The sequence below is a fragment of the Cavia porcellus genome, unplaced genomic scaffold (genome assembly GCF_034190915.1).
Source record: "Cavia porcellus strain 051 isolate PalLab524CR breed Dunkin Hartley unplaced genomic scaffold, mCavPor4.1 scaffold_8, whole genome shotgun sequence".
NCBI lineage: Eukaryota > Metazoa > Chordata > Mammalia > Rodentia > Caviidae > Cavia > Cavia porcellus.
The window spans coordinates 68,161,352-68,180,001 of record NW_026947491.1 but is presented as its reverse complement, the minus strand read 5'-3'; the positions used below and the strand labels follow the sequence as shown (position 1 = coordinate 68,180,001).

General features: G+C 39.3%; 1 protein-coding gene across 2 annotated transcripts in view; it reads left to right on the top strand.

Moving 5' to 3' along the window:
* The first annotated feature begins 4,575 nt into the window (after positions 1-4,575).
* Positions 4,576-18,650, top strand: part of Nap1l1 (nucleosome assembly protein 1 like 1) — a 38,462-nt gene continuing 24,387 nt past the window's right edge. The window contains exon 1 of one of the 2 annotated variants that reach the window (XM_063255173.1): positions 4,576-4,741. The gene's annotated coding sequence lies outside the window, so the exon portion shown is untranslated. The remainder of the gene's footprint in view (positions 4,742-18,650) is intronic. The other variant, XM_063255172.1, reaches the window with a different exon arrangement.

The window sequence follows — 18,650 nt, the reverse complement described above, 5'->3', positions numbered from 1 at the left end:
TTGGAATACCTTCGACTCCCTTCCACCGTCCTGTGCTCCTGGTTGACTTGGCAGTGTGCTTCTGACCTAGCCTATATGGGTGTTTGAGTTTGTGATTACCAATCTAGGCCACACTAGATCATCTGCTGAATTAAAAATGAATTAAAATCAAATAGCATCACTCTTCTATTCAGACTGGAATCCCTGGATTTTATTGAATCCTGAGCCTACCAATTATAGATCACAATTTTGTGTAAGTTACTCAGCCTCTCTGTACTTCAAGTTATCCATACAATATCGATGTTGATGGTAGCCACTTGACAGAGTTGTTGTGAGAGCTAAAATGTATACACAATTTAGCCCACACAGGGTAAACTAGAGAGTTTGTGGCCTCAGCCTCTACTGTTTTAGTTACTGTCTTCTGGGTTTTTGTAACATATTTTCCAAAATTGTTTCTAACATAAATTATTTCATAGGATTTGAGAAAATAGATTTAGTCTGGTTCCTGATCTATTAAGATTATCATCTTATCCCTAAGTTTATGAAACAATGTAAAAGTATGTGTTCATTGCTAAGAAATAATATTTTTAATCCTTTACATTTTGACACTTGTAACCAGAATGAATCAGCCCAAACTGAATTGACAAATACGCAGTGCTTATCTGCAGTATCTCATGATGGCTTGGTTTGACTTTTTCTGTAGTGAAATCCACATCCAGGCAAAGCTGGAGACTGTCATTTGAGTTCTGAACTCTCACTTTGTATAACGAAGCCAAACTTTTATCCTATGGTTGTTTGCTTGCCAGGAATGTCTGTTCTATAGTCACAAAGCATATTCCTATTTCCCATTCAAGGTTTGTTTGTAGTGTCACTCTGCAATTTTCTCAGATGCCCTTTTATATTAAGCCTATGTTGAGTTATTAGCACTTGTTTACACACCATCTTTCTTTCTTTTTTTTTTTTTTTACACCATCTTTCTTGAAACGAATTCCTTAGATCCTAGGACTACACCTTATTTATATAACTGGAGAAGACATGGTTATATGTCTAGCGCAGACTTTGATGCTAGACTGCTTATATAAAGCCTGGCTCTGCTATTGGGCTGTGCAGCCTGGACATAGATTCCAGATCAATTTGAACTACAGTTTCTCCCTCTACAATATAGAGTGTACCATAGGACTGTCATTAAGATTAAATGAGTTAGTATTTGTAAAACACATAAGAGGCATTTAATAAATGTTAGTAGCCAGGCATGATGGTGTGGGCTTGTAATCGCAGATGGAGGCAGAGCCCAGAGGGCTGGAAGTTCAAACCCAGCCTGGACAATTTAGCAAGACCTTATGGCAAAATAAAAAATAAAAGGGGGTGAGTATAGCTCAGTGCAAAGCTCCTAAATTCAAACCCTAGTACTACTGACAAAAAAGTAATTATTATTGTTGTTATTTAGCTTTATTTATGCTCTGTATCTTTAGTTTCCTCTAATTGTTCAAATTCACTCAGCATTATAACTAGAGACAAACCTAATTTTAAGGCTCTTTGCTTTTTCCAGCTTTAAGAACTAACCTTTCAAATTACAAGAATCATAGTTTGATGTTTCAGAGTTAGAATACTGCAAACTTTATTGAATGTTTAGTATTGGCAATAGATGCATAGCCACATTCTATTTTTTTTTTTTAATATATGCTACAAGTTCTCCTTACATGGTGAAAAAAACCCTCTAGTCAATTTATTAATTCATTTTAATTAAACCCCTGGCCTATACACCTATATCATATATATGTCATCCATCTATTTGTTCTTCATATATCTAAAAACATGAATTTGTACTGATACTTCTGATCCTAATATAGCACCAAGGGTTCATTGTAGCCTTCTCTGCTTGTTTATTATTATTTATTTATTTATTTAGATCTTTTTCGTTTTTTTATCGGTACCAGGGATCGAACTCACGACTGCCTGCTTGCAAGGCAGGCGCTTATGCCGCTGAGCTAAATCCCCAGCCCCTCTCTGCTTGTTTATTCTTGACATTTTCACTGATCATTACCTACAATTATTTACTTAGCTGCTCTAGTCTAATATTTTGGGTTGATCTATGTCACTGTGAATTTTATATGTTAATTTCCTAAACCCCAGTATCTTGTAATGTGACTTTATTTGGTGATCAGGTCTTTGCAGAGATAGCCAAATTAAAACGATGTCATTGTGCTGGGCCCTAGTCTGATGTCCTTATTAAAATAGGAAATTTGGATGCTGACACACAGATAGAGGGAGAAGGTGATCTTCTACCACAGAGAAAGGCCTAAAGAAAGTCTCATGTCCCCCAACCAACTCTGCCAGCAACTTGATTCTAGATTTTAATCTTCAGAATTATGAAAAACAAAAACAAATTGACTTTTTTTTTGGCTTTTTTTCGTTTTTATTGGTACCAGGGATCGAACTCACGACTGCCTGTTTTCAAGGCAAGTGCTTATGCCGCTGAGCTAAATCCCCAGCCCCACAAATTGACTTTTTGTCTCATTTGTTTCCAAATAGCTGTCTCATTTACCAGCATTGGAAATTATCTTGTTACTAATGATTTGCCCTACCTCACCAGAATGTAAGTTCAATAGAATAAAGAATCTTGTCTTTCTTGTACGATGTTGTATTTCTAGTGTCTCAAGTGAGCCCAACACATAAAGATTTGTTGAATGATTATATAAATGATCGGTCTTCTTTGGTTTTAATGGCAGATTCTAACTTACAAACTGTGGATCAAAAGATTACATTAAAAAGGCATGGATTATTAGCAGTTTTTCACTGTTTAGTTGCTAGGATACACTGAAAAAGATGGAGAAATGTAAGAAGGTACATATAAACTAGTAATGATCAGCCTTTAATTATGGAGGTGTGGGGGTGGTGAAACCCAAGAAATTAATAGCCTTAGAGCCATGAAGTGGCAGAAACTGATGAGGCTTCCTGGAGTGAGATATAAACCATGTCTCAGAAATTCTATCATCATGAAGTTTATGAAAGTTTATTTAAATAGGCTAATTACTTTATATTGTGCAGACCTTTGATTAGAAGACAACACACCTGAGGTTTCCATTGAAATCAGACCGGGTCAAACTTATATATATGAAGAAAAAAGGCTAAGAAAAACAAAATCACGTTACAAGAACCAAATTGAATGCGTACACTAAGGCATTTGTAGAATGTGAAAAAGTACTAATTTCGGCAAGACTGGGAAGTGTCAAGGAAAAAACTGCATCCTTAAAAATATAAGAGAGGTTCGGGTTTAGCTCAGAAGCTAAAGCACCAGCACCAGCCTGCAAGTGCGAGGGAGGTCGAGTTGGATCCCTGGTGCCCGTGCTCACCCCCACCCCTGCCAAAAAAGGGAAGAAATGGGTACTAAATGTGAGGATTCTAGTAGATTTGTCTAGGCATCACTCTCGTAGGGTCTAGAACAGATCTGAAAGCTATCAATTGAATACGCTTGCAAACACTGAAAACTATCTACTCTTACCTTGATATACTCAGTCTTAAAAGATGAGATAGACTAACATAGTTAGGGCCGACAAACCACTTTAGATCTAACCAACAGTGCTTATCATGTCTATCTGCAGAACTCAGCAGGGATGATCAGGGTGATCACAGATTTTTTAAGCTAATAAGAGAGACTTGGAAGGCAGAGATACCAAATTTTATCCTGTCTTTTGAGGTACCCATTTGGTATTTGCAGGCTCCATTCCTCAATCTTTTTTTTTTTTTTTTTTTTTGTATTTTTACCGGTACCAGGGGTAGAACTCACAACCATACGCTTGCAAGGCAGGTCTTATGCCGCTGAGCTAAATCCCCAGCCCCTCATTCCTCAATCTTGAGGGAACTAGTGTGCTGGCCAATCTAAATTTTCTGTCAAGATAATAAATTAGCTTAAGAGTTTCTGACATGCCTGCTCCTAAGCTAGGATGCATAAGCAAACCTTGGGAGTACAGATATAGATAACCTTGGATAACTTGGATTGTGTCCCGAAATTGCAGTTTTCTTAGAACTACATTTTTAAAATAACAATTTTCCTTGACTATTTTTAGTTCTTTAATCCTATCTCAAGGGTTAAGAACACCACATAGAAGGCGCGGAAACTCCCTGACTTAAGCAAAATCGGTGGAAGATGCTGCCGAGATGGTCATGAGCAAAAAACTGTTGTTTTTGAGTGGGGAGGAAAAGTTGCTGTTGGATCTGAGTCGTTGCCACAGTTCGGCTGGATGAGGGATAGGGCATCAAGGCAACTTCAAAGGCCAGAATGCTCCCCCTACCCCTAAGGTCCAAAAACAACAAGGGACGAGGTGGGCTGGGAAGGAGGGCTGCCTCATAACGCAAGAAGTTGATACTTCTTTTTCAGTGAGCTCGGAGGAAAAGATGGCGCGGTGCATAATAGAGGAAGATAGACCCTGGCGGGAATCCGAAAAGCCCAAGCCTTGCGCTAGGGAAAGAGACGGCCACCTGGGTATGGAGGTCTTCTGGAAAGAAGGACGGCTCTGTTACCAGGCAACGCAGCTCGGGCCCGCCTCCTGACCGCGTTGCTAGGTGACCGCGAGGCTGGGGGAGGGCGCGGAGCGGGCCCTACGTGCTGACGCTAATTGTATATGAGCGCGAGCGGCGGGCTCGCGGGTCTTTTTTAGCGCCATCTGCTCGCGGCGCCGCCTCCTGCTCCTCCCGCCGCCGCGGCCGCCCTGAGTCACTCCTTGCGCAGCTCCGGCCGCCTGACTGCCCGCACTAGCCGCTGGTAACGACTGGGGGGCTGGAGAAGAAGGGGGAACGTGGAGTTGGCGGGGAGGCCTGCGCGGAAGGGAGGGACCGGAGGAAGGCAGCGGGCGCGGGGCCTCCCGGTCGCGCCGGGCCCGGAGCCGCCGCAGTCTCAGCCCGCAGCCCCCGGGGCCCCGTCCGGCGCTCTTCCTGGGAAGGCTGCGGCGACGCGGGGTTGGTGCGGCCTGGCGCGGCCTGAGCCTCCCCGAGCCCCACCGGCTTCTCCGCGCGGCCCGGAGCGAGGCCGCAGCGCCGCCTGGACGCCCCGAGAAGTCGGCGGCCACGGCGCGAGGCCCCAGAAGGCGTCCGGGGTGCGGGGCCCGCTACCGCCTCGACTCACCCCCTGCTCCCCTCAAAAATAACACCCGGACGGAGGCCGCGGGAGGATGGAAAGAACCGCGGAGGCTGCGAATTCCGACGGGAGGGAGGAGCCGTGCGGGCCGGGCCCGGGCGGGGCGGGGCGGCCGAGGCAGCGGCGGGCGGGGAACCCCGCGGCTTCCCCGGCACGTGGTGAGGGCTGCGTTCGCGTCCCGGGCCCTGCCGGGGCCGCTGCCTGCCTAGATCAGGCTCTCTTTACTGAAAGTTGTGGAGATGGCACGTGGCAAAAATTACATGTGAGCCAATGGGCCCGATCCCTCGGATTTTAACTCCTGGCTTTGGTCTTTCTGGGTACCAAACGGAAAGGTTACCGGATGGGGGTTGGAGGAGACGTCTCCCATGGCTGAGATCTTTAAGAGTTAACGCATGTAAAGCGCTGGTGTTAGCTCTTGTTAACGAAAGAGTGTATCACATATTCCAAGTGTAGTTATAATTAAGATGTGTTCCTTGGCAAAGGTTTTTTTGTTTCGAGAGGTTTGAGCTAGTCGATCTAACTCACCAAAGGGTTCTGAGATGAAAATAAAAGATGTGGCTTGTGAAAGTGGTTTTTAAGTTTCCTGGGCATTTAAACAAATTAATTCCCTTCTTGAAGTACTCATATAACAAGATACCTAGCTATTTTCTTTTTAAATTCAGTGGGATATGCGAAGTGGCATGACAGATTAATATAAACTGACAGAGGCAAGCCTATCCTGCTGCCTTGTTAATGCGCCAGTCTCAGGATTGGCCAGTGAAGAGCAGAGGTACTAAGGTGTGATTTCCCCTTCCCCATAAGCTGTCCGAGCCAAACGAAGCGAGGGCTGTCTGCAAGGAGTCCGTATTTTAGACCCTCACTGCTGTGATGAGTTGTGAAAAGACACTTTAATCTCTAATTCACTCTGCTTCCTGGTTTTACGAAGAGCTATAAGACAAAATCGCTGTTTTTGAAAATACAGTCAAAACATTCTTTTGAAATTAGTGTCTGTCCTATTTTCTTGCCAGTTTAAATAGTTCTTACCGTGGGAAAGTGGTAGTCATTGTTTGACTGGATAAGAGAAGACCCTAATAACATAGATTAAATTTATGCAAAATTGGAGGCAAATGAGGTTGTTAGTTATCTTTAGGGATACTTGTATGTCAAGTTTATTTGGAGTTGCTCAAGTTAAAATACATGGTCAAATCAATACTCTTACAAAATACTAAAGTGAAAATGCCTATACAACATGAAGAAAGTAAAGCTGTACTGTATATAAAACGTGAATGCTGAGAAAAAAGAGAAAAAAAGGAGATAGTAATATATAATTATGCAAAAAATTTTTAGGAACTGGTATTAAGTCTCTAGTTTGACCAGAGTAAGTAGAGTTTAGAAGATGGGAGCTGCTATTTCACCTTTGTAAGTGCCTTTGTACATTGACTGAAGACTATCGGAGCATATTGAAATGTAGGTTTCTCAAAGTGATCTCTTGTACTTTTGCTTTCCAGTGTTTCCTTTTACTATTAACTATTTGGATACATTTTTTATTTCTTAGGTACATAGTGATTTCCCCCTACCCCGGGAAAGGATGCAGGTGTCATTGTATTTTCTAAAGTAAGAGTGAAAGAGCAGGAAACAGTTACTTAGTGATTAAACATTATCCGAAATTTTTGTACACGTATTAACTCATTTAAAACTCTTAGAGGTAGGCAGGTAGCATTAACATTCTAACAGTGAATCTTAGGAACAAACAACACGGTTAAATTATCCAAGGTTACAGAACTGAACAATGGTAACAAGCATGAGGCGATTTTTGTACTGGTTTTAAAGGATGGTCCCTTGACTTGATCTGAATTGAAAGGCTTATCTTGGGTTCCACTGTGCTCTGATAGAAAGCAGCGGTACTATAATCATGAGGTTTGATTCTAACAAGGAGTTTGTTTATGCATAGTTGATTAATGACTTCTTAGCCTAATGTATACTAGGAATACATAAGTTTTATGCTACAGATACATGTAGCTTGGGAAGTCACATGTGGATAAGTTGTTAATTTGGGTGAATTTTTGCCAAACATCACCCCAACTTGAGTTGCTTCTCTGCTGTTGGACTATATAATAACCTGATTGAGAGTCTCAAATAGTCCATTTTGCTTCGTAGTTAAAACTGTTGGGTCTAAATTGACTGTTAAGTGACTAAATAATGCTGCTTAAACTGTGAGATTGTATTGGAGCCAAATAGTACTTACTGAGGCCCTGCACCACTGGAAATGTTTTGTTAAGGAAGGTGCTTAGTATTTTATGTGCAGTGCTGGGCATGGTGGCGCATGCCTGTAATTCCAGCATTTGCCAGGCTGAGGCTGATGCAGGAGGGCGTTGTGAGTTCCAGACCAGCCTGTACTACAGAGTTCAAGGACAGGCTGAACTGCATAGTAAGACCCTGTCTCAAAAAAAAAAAATTATCTGCAATTAAGAGTAAAGTCTGTAATACTCCCTTACAAAATGAGCTCCATTAATGAGAGCATTCTTGTTGATGGTATAAGGGAATCTGTTCAGAGTAAGATTTACCAGAATAATAGTGAGTTAATTGATAGGTATATGGATATCTTGGTATTACAAGACCACAAAATCAGTCCTCTCCTATCTTTTCTCTAATGGAAGATTTTCTTCATTTTTAATATTCTGTTGTGAGTGAGCAAATGCCAGCAATGTATACCAGATATGTTTATATCTTTCCCAATGTCAGAATTTATGGAATAACAGTAAAGTCATGAATTACAATTTTTCTTTTTCTTTTTTTTTTTTGAGATGGGGTCTCGCTATGCAGTTCAGGGTGGCCTTGAGCTCACTTTGTAGCCCAGGCTGGTATCGAACTCTAAATACATCCTCCCACCTCAGCCCTTCCGAGTGCTGGGATTACAGGCATGAGCCACCATGCCCGGCCATGAATTACAATTTTCTAGGCTTTTTTTGGTGGCATCGTCAAGGTTCACTTCAGTAGCAAGTGAGCTGGGCAATCAATTACAGGTTCTTTTTTTCTCAGTTTTAGTTAACAGTGTTTCTAATGCTCCAGTCACACATCACTTTCACACAGTACTCTATATTGTTAGAATGATTTAGAAAGGGTTAACAGAGATGTGAAAAGTTTCAGGTGGTTAGTGAGATGATCTGTAAAACCAGTTTGGGGCTTGTTGAGAGCCACACACAACATGGTTCCGGGTCTTGAGTCTGAGCTACAGGTGAGAGTTCAAGTAGTACTCCTTAGGTAGGAAGACCCAGCTGAGCCAGTGCTGATTGGGCGGGGGAGGTGAGAGCCAGAATTTATGGTTTGACATTCGCGTTACGTTTACCAGATGAGCCCATGAGATGATAGGTTGATGTGGTGCTGCACCCCAATGTTGGGTGTCCCTCCTTTTATATGGTCGAGGTGAAGAGATCGTATCATTGTTGGTTTGGTGTATATGCAATGATCACACAGGCATTTTTTTTTATACAGTTTAGATTTGTCATGTGACCATGTGCCCTTGATTAAATAGATAAGTTTTAGATGTTTTTTATTAGCATGATTATCAGTTTATGCCTCAGTGTGCTGTGCATCTGGGAGATGTTCTTGAAGTGTGGTGTGTCTAGGATCTGGTGATTCCCTGTTTATGTAGACAAGTTATTCTGCCTGGGCATCTGGAAATGAAACAAAATGGAACAAAGTGTTGTTTTATAAAACACAGTCATTCAAAACCAAGCACAGCCTGAGTGCTACTATTTTATACAACATGGAGTAACTCACAGTAGGACACAGCCTGCTACGCAATTCAGTTTTGCCTTCAGGAATCAGGTTGTCATTAGATTTTATTAAAGCCAGAGGAGCCTTCAGCTTTTTGATGTAAGTACTACGAAGTTTAGATTTAATTATACTTGTGCTTTCTACTTGTCTACCTATTTTTCTTTTAGGGTTTTGAAAGTGTGTATTTTTATTTTATTTTGGAAGTTACATATTCTGCCCCTAATGTTATGATAGATTATTCTAGAAATTTACCACATTGTGTACTTAAGGACATTAGAATAGTTTAAACCATTTCTTTCCTTCTGTTAAGACACTACATAGTGGTGGTATTATTTTTTAAAAATCTTGTTTAGCTGGACATGGTGGCATGCATATATCTCAGTGCTGGGGAGGCTGAGGCACAAGCATCACTTGAGCCCAGGAGATCCAGAACAGCCTGGTTCTGTCTCAAAACAAAAATCTGTACATATATATTCTTCCTCATTTCAGTCCATGTGGAATCACTTTCCTTCTGTGTGAAGGGTATACCTAACAGTATTTTAAGCAAGAATGCTTGGAGTTTTTCCTTTTTGAATGGTGTTGGGAATTTGAACCTAGGACCTGGATTAAACTAGGCAAGTGCTGTACCACTAAACTACATCCCCAGCCAGAGATGTCTGTATCTTAATATATTGGCTTTGCCTTCAAAAGAGTATGTGATGGCATGGAGTATTCTATCATTGCCTTTAACTTACTGAGGATTGTATGGTCTCTTATTTATTTACTTAGAGATAAAGTTTTGCGTGTAGTTCAAGCTGGTCTCGAATTCACTTGTGTAACCCAGGCTGGCCTTGAACTCAAATGGATCTTACCTTAGCCTCCCAAGTGCCGGGATGACAGGTGTGTACCACCACGTCCAATTTGTAGTATCTTTGAAGTTAGGTTTTTTCTGTATTTTTGACATGATACTTTGTCTTTGACATTTTGCCTTTTTACTCATACAACTAATTGTATGTTTCTTTTTTATGTATCTTGAGAATTTTTAGGGCTCCTTGATTCTCAGAGTTGGCATTTTTTATCAACTTTGCAAAATTCTTAGCTATATTCTATCCTGTATTCTACTCCTATAATTTGTTTGAAGTCTTAGTATTACAAAAGACTAAAAGATGAAAAATCAAGAAATAATGAATGAAAGATATTCATGATTTTTCACTCTTTAGTGTTTTGTCATATTTTGGTATTAAGCTGCCTTCCTGTTAACCTAATTCACTCAGCCAACTCATTTAGTTTGATGTCACCTATTTTTAATCTATGAAAGTTGTGTTCACACTTTTCTAAATTTGCTATGTTACCATTTTCAAATGGCTTTTTTTTTTTTTTTTAAACAGATACCGTGCTTCCTTTTTCATTCCCTTTTTTTGACAGTAAGTATTGGCTTCTTGAACACTGGTTACGCAACACCTTTTTGGCCCACCTGCCAGTCACCTTAATTGGCCCAGGCTGGACAGCCCTGTATCTGAGTCTTTCCTCTCTTTCCCTCTGATGGATTTCATGGCCTACTCCATGCTTGGTAAGCCTTTTGCAGCTGAGTTAAACCTATAGGCCTTTCACTTTTTGCAGTCTATATGCTGAATGATATTTAATCATTGTGTTGTTGGAATAGCTTCTTTTTTTTTTTTTTTTAACCAGGGATCGAACTTGTGACCTCACACTTGCCACCTCGCACTTGCCAGGCAGGCGCTTGTGCTGTTGAGCTAAATCCTTGGCCCTGCTGCTCTTGAAAATCACTTGAATGGATTATTTGAGGTCTAGGATAAAGTTACCTTTCTCTTACCTTTTGTTATGCAGATACTGGTGAACACCCTTGGAGGGGATTTTAAGGGCATGACTTAGGATTTTGGGAGGCAGTGAAAATGAGATGAATGTGGGCTATTTATGATTATTTTCTCTGAAAACACAGTTCATTGGGTTTCTTGCTTAATTTGGGAGGGTTTGCTGTAAAGATTCTGAATTTTTGGGTGGGAATGGATTTGTATTTTACCATAAAGTGTTTAAAATATTTGCTGATAATGGCTCTTGACTTCAGGGCAAAAATGGCTTCCTGTTTTGTCTTCAGTTTTAGACTACCTTATTAGTGTTTTATTCAGTGCTTTTGAGATTTTAACAAATTTTCTATACTTTGCATTTCATTGATAGGGATGATCTTGTAACTGTCAAGGTTGTAACTAAATCAAGAATGGAAGTTTTGAGCCAGGTGTGGGATTCACCAATAATTCCAGCACTTGGGAGGTTGAGGTAAGAGGATCACTATGAGTTTGAGGCCAGCCTGGGCTATATAAGCATGTTCAAAAGGAGCCTGACCTACCTAGTAGTGAGCCTCTGCCTCAAACAAAACAGAGAATGCAAGTTTCGGAATGCAGTTTCATGTTTGACAGACTTCTCATTGATTTTATTTAATGTCAGTTATATGTAAAAATGCAGGTGTTAAACATGTGCATTAGTATGATCTGTTTATCTGGAAAACATCTGCCTCCGAAACAGGGGTCTCTTACTGGAATCTCCATTGGGCATGTTGATTCGGAATTGGTCCTGGGGTCTAAGAATCTTTTTAATTTTTAAAATTAGATTATAGAAAAGTTGTTACAGTTGTTTCACAAAGTTCCTTTATGCCTTTTAGTTTTTCCTAAATTAAATATTAGACCCATAATACAAATTGTCAAAGCTAAAAGTCTGCTTTAACTATTACCTGAGTTAACTTGCAAAGCCATTGTTCATATGCTAAGGATAATTTAAAATGGACCAGATGAAAACATCTTGTTTATTGAGTATTTACTAGATACCAAACATTGGCATCTTTTATGTGGATTTACTCTTTCAGCCTTTAATAGGGTTTTGTTTTTATTTTTATTTGGCAAAGGTTGAGAACAGGCTGGCCTTGAACTCAAAATGATCCTCCTACTTCGGCCTCCCTAGTGCTGGTATTATAGGCATATACCATCACACCCAGCTAGTGGGGTTTTTTAAAAAGTTTTTAAAATGATACTTAAAAACATAGTAGTTGTACACTTTAAAAAAGTTTTAAGGTTTTTTTTTTTTTTTTTTTCTTTTTGTAAGTTCTCATTTCTCTTCCGTTCTTTTTATGGTTAACTGCTGCTAGGTTTCTGGCATACTTTTTTTTTTTTTTTTTTGAGACAGGGTCTTAGCATGTGACTCAGGCTGGCTTCAAACTCACATCAGTTCTCCTGCCTCAGCCTCCCCCATGTTGGGATTGCAGGCATGCATTGCCATTCCTGGCTCTGGTATACTTTCTAGAAAGGTTTTGTTTAGGGAGCTGAGGGTATATCTTAATGGTGGGTTATGTACTTCAGTGTGCTTTGGTGGTGTTTCTATATCAATTTCTAAGCTATTTGACTTTTGATTAAAACACATTCCATTATATGTGCGTTGTAGGGTAAAAGCAAGTTTATTACATATAAGTTATATGTGTACTATCCTGAAAAAAATAACAGTGTAGTGATTAGCAAAAGCCTGTGGAATGCCTCTAATTGTGAGTCTTATGGTCTGGTCAGTTGGGAGAGACAGACACTTAAAGTCAGTGTTAGCTTTTAATTGTATATTTGAGATATCAGGATGGAAAGAAATGGAACTTTATAGGAGTTTGTATGACCAAGAAATATTTTTTAAAGAAATATTTAACTTGATGTTCAAGTTGGAAAAAAAATTTGAGTAACTTTTTTGCATTTATTAATAAGCATTGAATCTAGGACATTTATACATACTAAGTGATGTTCTCAGTTTCATCTCTAGGCCTATATTTAAATTTTAATATTTTATTTTTTGAGGCAGTTTTACTAAGTTATTCAGGCTGGCCTTGAACTTGTAGTTCTCAGCCTTGGCCTCTTGAGTTATGTAGCTGGGGTTACAGATGAGTGCCACTGTGTTAGTCTAAGAAGTAAAATAATTATGCTGCTGTGATAAGGAGTAAAATTTTGAGCCAGTGCCAAAGCATGTATAGGACTTGTTCACTGGGGCTTTTTTTTTTTAAAGAAAAAAAAATTTCAAAACGATAATTAGGGGGGGACAGTGGTATATACATTGCATATTGTTACCTTTAAATCAGTTATTGAGGTAGCATCTCAGTGTTTTAATTTGTACCTCTTGAATGACCAGTGATGTTAAACCTTTTTTCATATATTTATTTGCTGTTCGTATTTCTTTATCTGAGAAGTGTATTCATTTCAGATGCCCATTTCTGGATTGGGTTTTTTTAAGTTTGCGGTGGGGACTGATTTTTTTTTTAAAGAGTTTATATGTTGTTGATAGTAATCCTTTGAGAAACAGCTGGCGGACATTTTCTCCCACAGTGTGGGTTCTTTTCACTCTGTTGGTGGTTTTTCTTGCTTTCTAAAACCTTTTTAATAAGATGAGATCCCAGTTGTTGATTCATTTTGACAGTTCCTGTGCAGTCGGAGTTTTGTTCATAGTCTTTGCCTACACAATAGTCTTTGCCTACACAGATGTCAAGAGTTTCACCTACTTTGTCTTCCAGCAGATTTATTGTTTCTGTTTTAATATTTAGATCTTTAATCAATTCCAAATTTAGTTTAGTGCATAATGATGAGTATAACTTTAGTCTTCAGCATGTGCAAAGCCAGTTTTTCCAGCCCCATTATTAAAGAGGCTATCTTTCTTCCAGTGAATGTGTTTAGCACTTTTGTCAAAGATATGGTGGCTTATTGTGTTTGGAGTTATTTCTGCATTTTCAAATCCTAATTCTGAGATGTTACTGGAATTTTGATTGGGTTTGCATTGGATCTGTATGACAGTTTTGGAAGTATGGCCGTTTTCAATCTTATTTCAGAGTATTGTAGTTTTCAATGAAGAGGTCTTTTGCATCCTTCATTAAATTGATTCCTAAGTATTTCAATTTTGAGTGTTGACTTTGTGTCCAGCTATGCTACTAAGTTTTATTTAAATCTACCAGTTTTTCAGTGGATTTTTGGGTCTTGTATGTAGAATATCATGTTATCTTCAAATAAGAATAGTTTTAGCTTTTTCCTTTCCCATCTTTATACCTTTTATTTCTCTTGTCTAATTGCTCTGGCAGAAATTTTCAGGACCGTGTTGAGTAAGAGTGGACACAGTGGGTGTTCCTGATATGAGAGTGAAAGCTTTCAGTTTTTTGTCCATTTAGTATGATGGTGGCTGTTGGTTTGTCTTAGGTAGCTTTTATGAGATTGATATAAAGACCCTCTATTCCAATTTTCTGTAGGGTTTTTATTATGAATGGGAAGCTGGACTTTCTCAACAGGTTTTCTGCATCTATTGAGATAACCATATGATTTTTTGTTTTTTGGGGTTTTTTTTTAGGTTTTTTTTTGTCTCTTTCCTTTTTATCGGTACCAGGGATCGAACTCACTACTGCCTGCTTGCAAGGCAGGCGCTTATGCCGCTGAGCTAAATCCCCATCCCCAACCATATGATTTTTGACCTTAGCTCTGCTAATATGATGTGTTGCATTTATTGATTTATATATTTTGAACCCATCCCTGCATCCCTGGGATGAATCTCACTTGATCATGATGTATAATCTTCTGATGATTTGCTGTATTTTGTTTGCCAAGTATTTATTGAGAATGTTTGCACCTGTGTTCATTAGGGAAATTGGCCTGTAATTCTCTTTCTTAGTTGGGTTCTTTACTGCTTTTGGTATTGATAATGCTTGCTTCCATAAATGAATTAGGGAAGTCAGCGTCTCCCAAGATCCAGCAAAGTTGGAACTTGGGGGACTGAGCAAGAAAGCAACATGCCTTCCTTCCTGGAAGCGGTGGCAATGGCTGTACCACCGCCTTGAGTGAGCCACAGGTCTCTCCCATCAGCCTACACAGCATGCAGAATAAGAATCAAATTGCCCATCCCCTCTCCCCTAGCAACTGGATGGTGTTGAGGACAGCTGGAGTTGATAGCAACTAAGGCACATAAAATAACTAATTGCTTGTACTGTTGGATTGATTATGCTGACCTGAGGCCAGAGGTTTGAGCCTCTTTTGGGGGTATGCAGTATAGCAAATATGGGGGGGGGGTTCCTTCTATCTTCTCTTTGAAGACAAATACTGTTTTCACTGTTGCTTTGTTCAGATTGTTTTGCTCTATTCAATGTTGTTTTGATAGATTTTATAATGTTCTATTTTTGGTTTGACTTTGCTAGACCTTGATTGAATGGACAAATATTGTGAAGATATAACAAGATATGCTGTGGTACCTATTGCTATTATCCTGCTGTGAAGTTCTGTACCAATTTCACTGCATTGTCTTGATTGGCTTTGTTCTGTCTTGTCTTGTGGATTTTATTACCTTAAAAAAAATGAATTTGGGTGGGAGTATTGCTTCTCTTTCAAGTTCATTAAAGAGTTTGAGAAGTAATGGTGTTAGGTCTTCAAGTTTCTTGTAGAATTCAGCAGTGAATCCATCAGGGCCTAAGCTTTTCTTTGTGGATAGGTCCCCCGCGCTGGTACTGGAGATTGAACTCATGACCTTGTGCTTGCCAAGGAAAACCCATAATAAGGAAAACAGAGGAAGCACAAAACTTAATGGTAAACTTCAAACTTAAGAGCAGGCTAAAGCTTGTACGAGGGAGGAAATTATAAAGATCAGAGCAGAAATTAATGCATTAGTAACTAACAAAAATACAATCAATGAATCAAAGAGGTTGCCAAGGTTTTCCTTATTATTAATTTATGCAGCTGAGCAAAACTCTTGCACCCATTTTATTTATTTATTGGTACTGGGAATCGAACACAACCTTGCTCTTGCCAGGCGGGCGCTTTGTCACTGAGCTAAATCCTTGGTCCTATTGATAGCTTTTGGGTTACATCTTTGATTTCACTGATTGATACTGGTTTATTTAGGATTTTTGTGTCTTCATTCAGCTTTGATAATTCATATGTATCTAGGAATCTGTCCATTTCTTTTATATTTTCCATCTTGTTATAGAACAAGTTTTTGAAGTTGTTGTAGGTCTTCTGAATTTCTGCAGGGTCTGTTGTGATTTCACCCTTTTCCTAATTGCGTGGATTTGAGTCTTGTTGATAAGGTTGGCTAAGGGTTTGTTGATTTTGTTTAATCTTTCAAAGAACCATCTCCCACCTCTTTGATTCATTGATTGTATTTTTGTTAGTTACTAATGCATTAATTTCTGCTCTGATCTTTATAATTTCCTCCCTCGTACAAGCTTTAGCCTGCTCTTAAGTTTGAAGTTTACCATTAAGTTTTGTGCTTCCTCTGTTTTCCTTATTATGGGTATTTACTGCTATAAATTGATTGCTAAAGGCTGTTTTCTTTGTGTCCCATAAGTTATGATATGTTGTATTATCATTCAACTGTAAAAGCTGTCTTAATTTCTTTAATTTCATCTGTGATCTATTGGTTGTTTAGCAAAGTCCATTTGTTCAGAATTTTGGTCAGTTTTAATATTTATTTTGTCTAGTTGATCTTTTTGTGACAGTGGGGTATTGAGATCTCCCAGTTCAGTTTTTTATGCTTGTTAGTATTTGTTTTATATAGTTGGGACACTGGTATTGTTGCATATATACTTATGATTGTTAACCTCTTCTTCTTGGTTTGTTCCCTTTAGGAGGATAGAGTGACCTTTATCTCTTAATCAGTCTTGGCTTGAAATTTACTTTGTCTATAAATAGAATAGCTATTCTTGCTTTTTTTTTTTTTTTTTTTGAGATAGAGTCTCTCTATGCAGTTCTGGCTGGCCTTGAGCTCACTTTGTAGCCCAGGCTGGTCTCGAACTCGCATGAGCCTCCTGAGTGCTGGGATGATAACAGGTGTGAACCATCACACCTGGTTTGCTATCCTGCTTTTTTCTGGGTTGCATTTTGTTTTGACTTTCAGTCTATGACTTTCTTTTTGAATTAAATGTGTTTCATGAATGCAGCATGTTTGTTAGATCTTGCTTCTTGACCCATTCTATGTCTTTTGACTGGTGCATTGAGACCATTAATGTTAATGGTTATAATTGATATGTATTGACTTAACCTTCTTTTTTTTTTGAGACAAGGTCTCACTATGCAGTTCAGGCTGGCCTTGGGCTCACTTTGTAGCCAAGACTGGTCTCAAATTTGCAATAATCCTCCTGCCTCAGCCTCCTGAGTACTGAGATTATAGGAGTGCGACACCACACCCACCGTATTGACTTTTCCTTGTCATGACTTCTCCTGTTGGCGCCTTCCCCCTTTTTTTCCCTTTCCTCTAATTGTTTGCCTTGGTTGGTCGATTCCTTGTGTTGGAGCTCATGAGGCTGTATAGTCCTTATTATCTCTTTCTAGGATGTCCTTTAGAACATTTTAGAGTGTTGGTTTGGTGTTTTTGTATTTCCTCAGCTTTTCTTTGTCCTGGAAGTATCTTATTTCTTCATCAGTTTTGGAAGATTGTTTTCTGGATACATCGATCAGGGTTGAAAGTTGTTTTTCCTTTAGAGTTTGGATTACTTTATTCCAAACTCTCCTTCCTTAGACTTCAGAGTTTGTGCTGAGCGGTGAGCTGTGATTCTTTCCGATGACCTTTCCTTTATAGGATGGGCTTTCCTTTATATAGGTGCTATGTTTCTTTTCCCTGACAGTTTTTAAGATTTGAGTGTGGGGATACCAGAGATCGAACTTGCAACCTTGTGTTTCCTCTGGAGGCGCTTAATTTATGCCACTGAGTTAAATCCCCGGCCCTAAGATTCTATCCTTGTGTTGAATTTCTGGCATTTTTACTATGATACACCTGGCTGTAGATAGATTTTTTTTTTTTTTTTTGGTCACGGCTAATTGGAGTTATATGCCACCCTTATCTGTCTGTCAAGTTCAAGATCTTTTCTCTACCAAGGAAATTTTCCGCTATGTGGTCTGTGACATTTTCTTAATATCATTTGTGATATCTCCTGCTTGTTCATAGACTCCAATCAATTTTGTTATTCTTTGTCTCATCTAGCAGCTGCTGGATTGCTTTCTCATGGTCCCTTGTTATTTTTAAGAAATCTTTTTTCCTGGTCACTTACTGCAAACATACCTTCAGTATCTCAGATTCTATCCTCACATTGGCCTAATCTGCTTGAATCTGCTTTATGAATTCCGTTTCTTTCCTAGGCTGAGCTTTCATAATTTTCTTAAGCTCATTTTTTTTGTGTGTGTGTGTGTGGGTTTATCTGCTCTAACATGATTAAGCATAGTCTTTACTTTGGACATCATCTCTGCAGTTATCTGAGAGATATTTCTGGTTTCATTTTGTTCAGAGCCTCATTCAATGGCTTTGTTTTTACCACTTCAGAGAGACCTGGTGGAAGGCTTTCTGATTGTCTTACCTCATTCCTCTTTGGATTTGCCTTTGATGAACTGGATGTCTAAGGTTGCATTTTGTCTAAGTGTCTTAATTTCTTTTGTTTCTTTGTTTAGTAGTTTAATTCCTGGAGTGATGCTTGTAAATTGCCTATGGTGGGTTGCTTTATTGCTAGTATTTAAGACCCTTAGGTGCTGACTACCTCTCAGAGGTATCTTCCAAGTGTAGCTGGCTTTTGGGTTTTGAGTCGTTGAAAGATCTTACCCCTTCAGTTTGTTCTAGGTGGGAAGTTGTTTGGCCCAGTCCCTGATTCTTTGGCAGTGTGCCACAGAATTTTCTGTGACCCTTGGGCAATCTCAATCATGGAATACCAGGACCAACAACTGTTTAGAACAATTACGTCAATTTTTGGTATAGTAGTACCAATAGCATCAAACACAGCCTAGAAAATGACAACCTGAACTAATCCTTA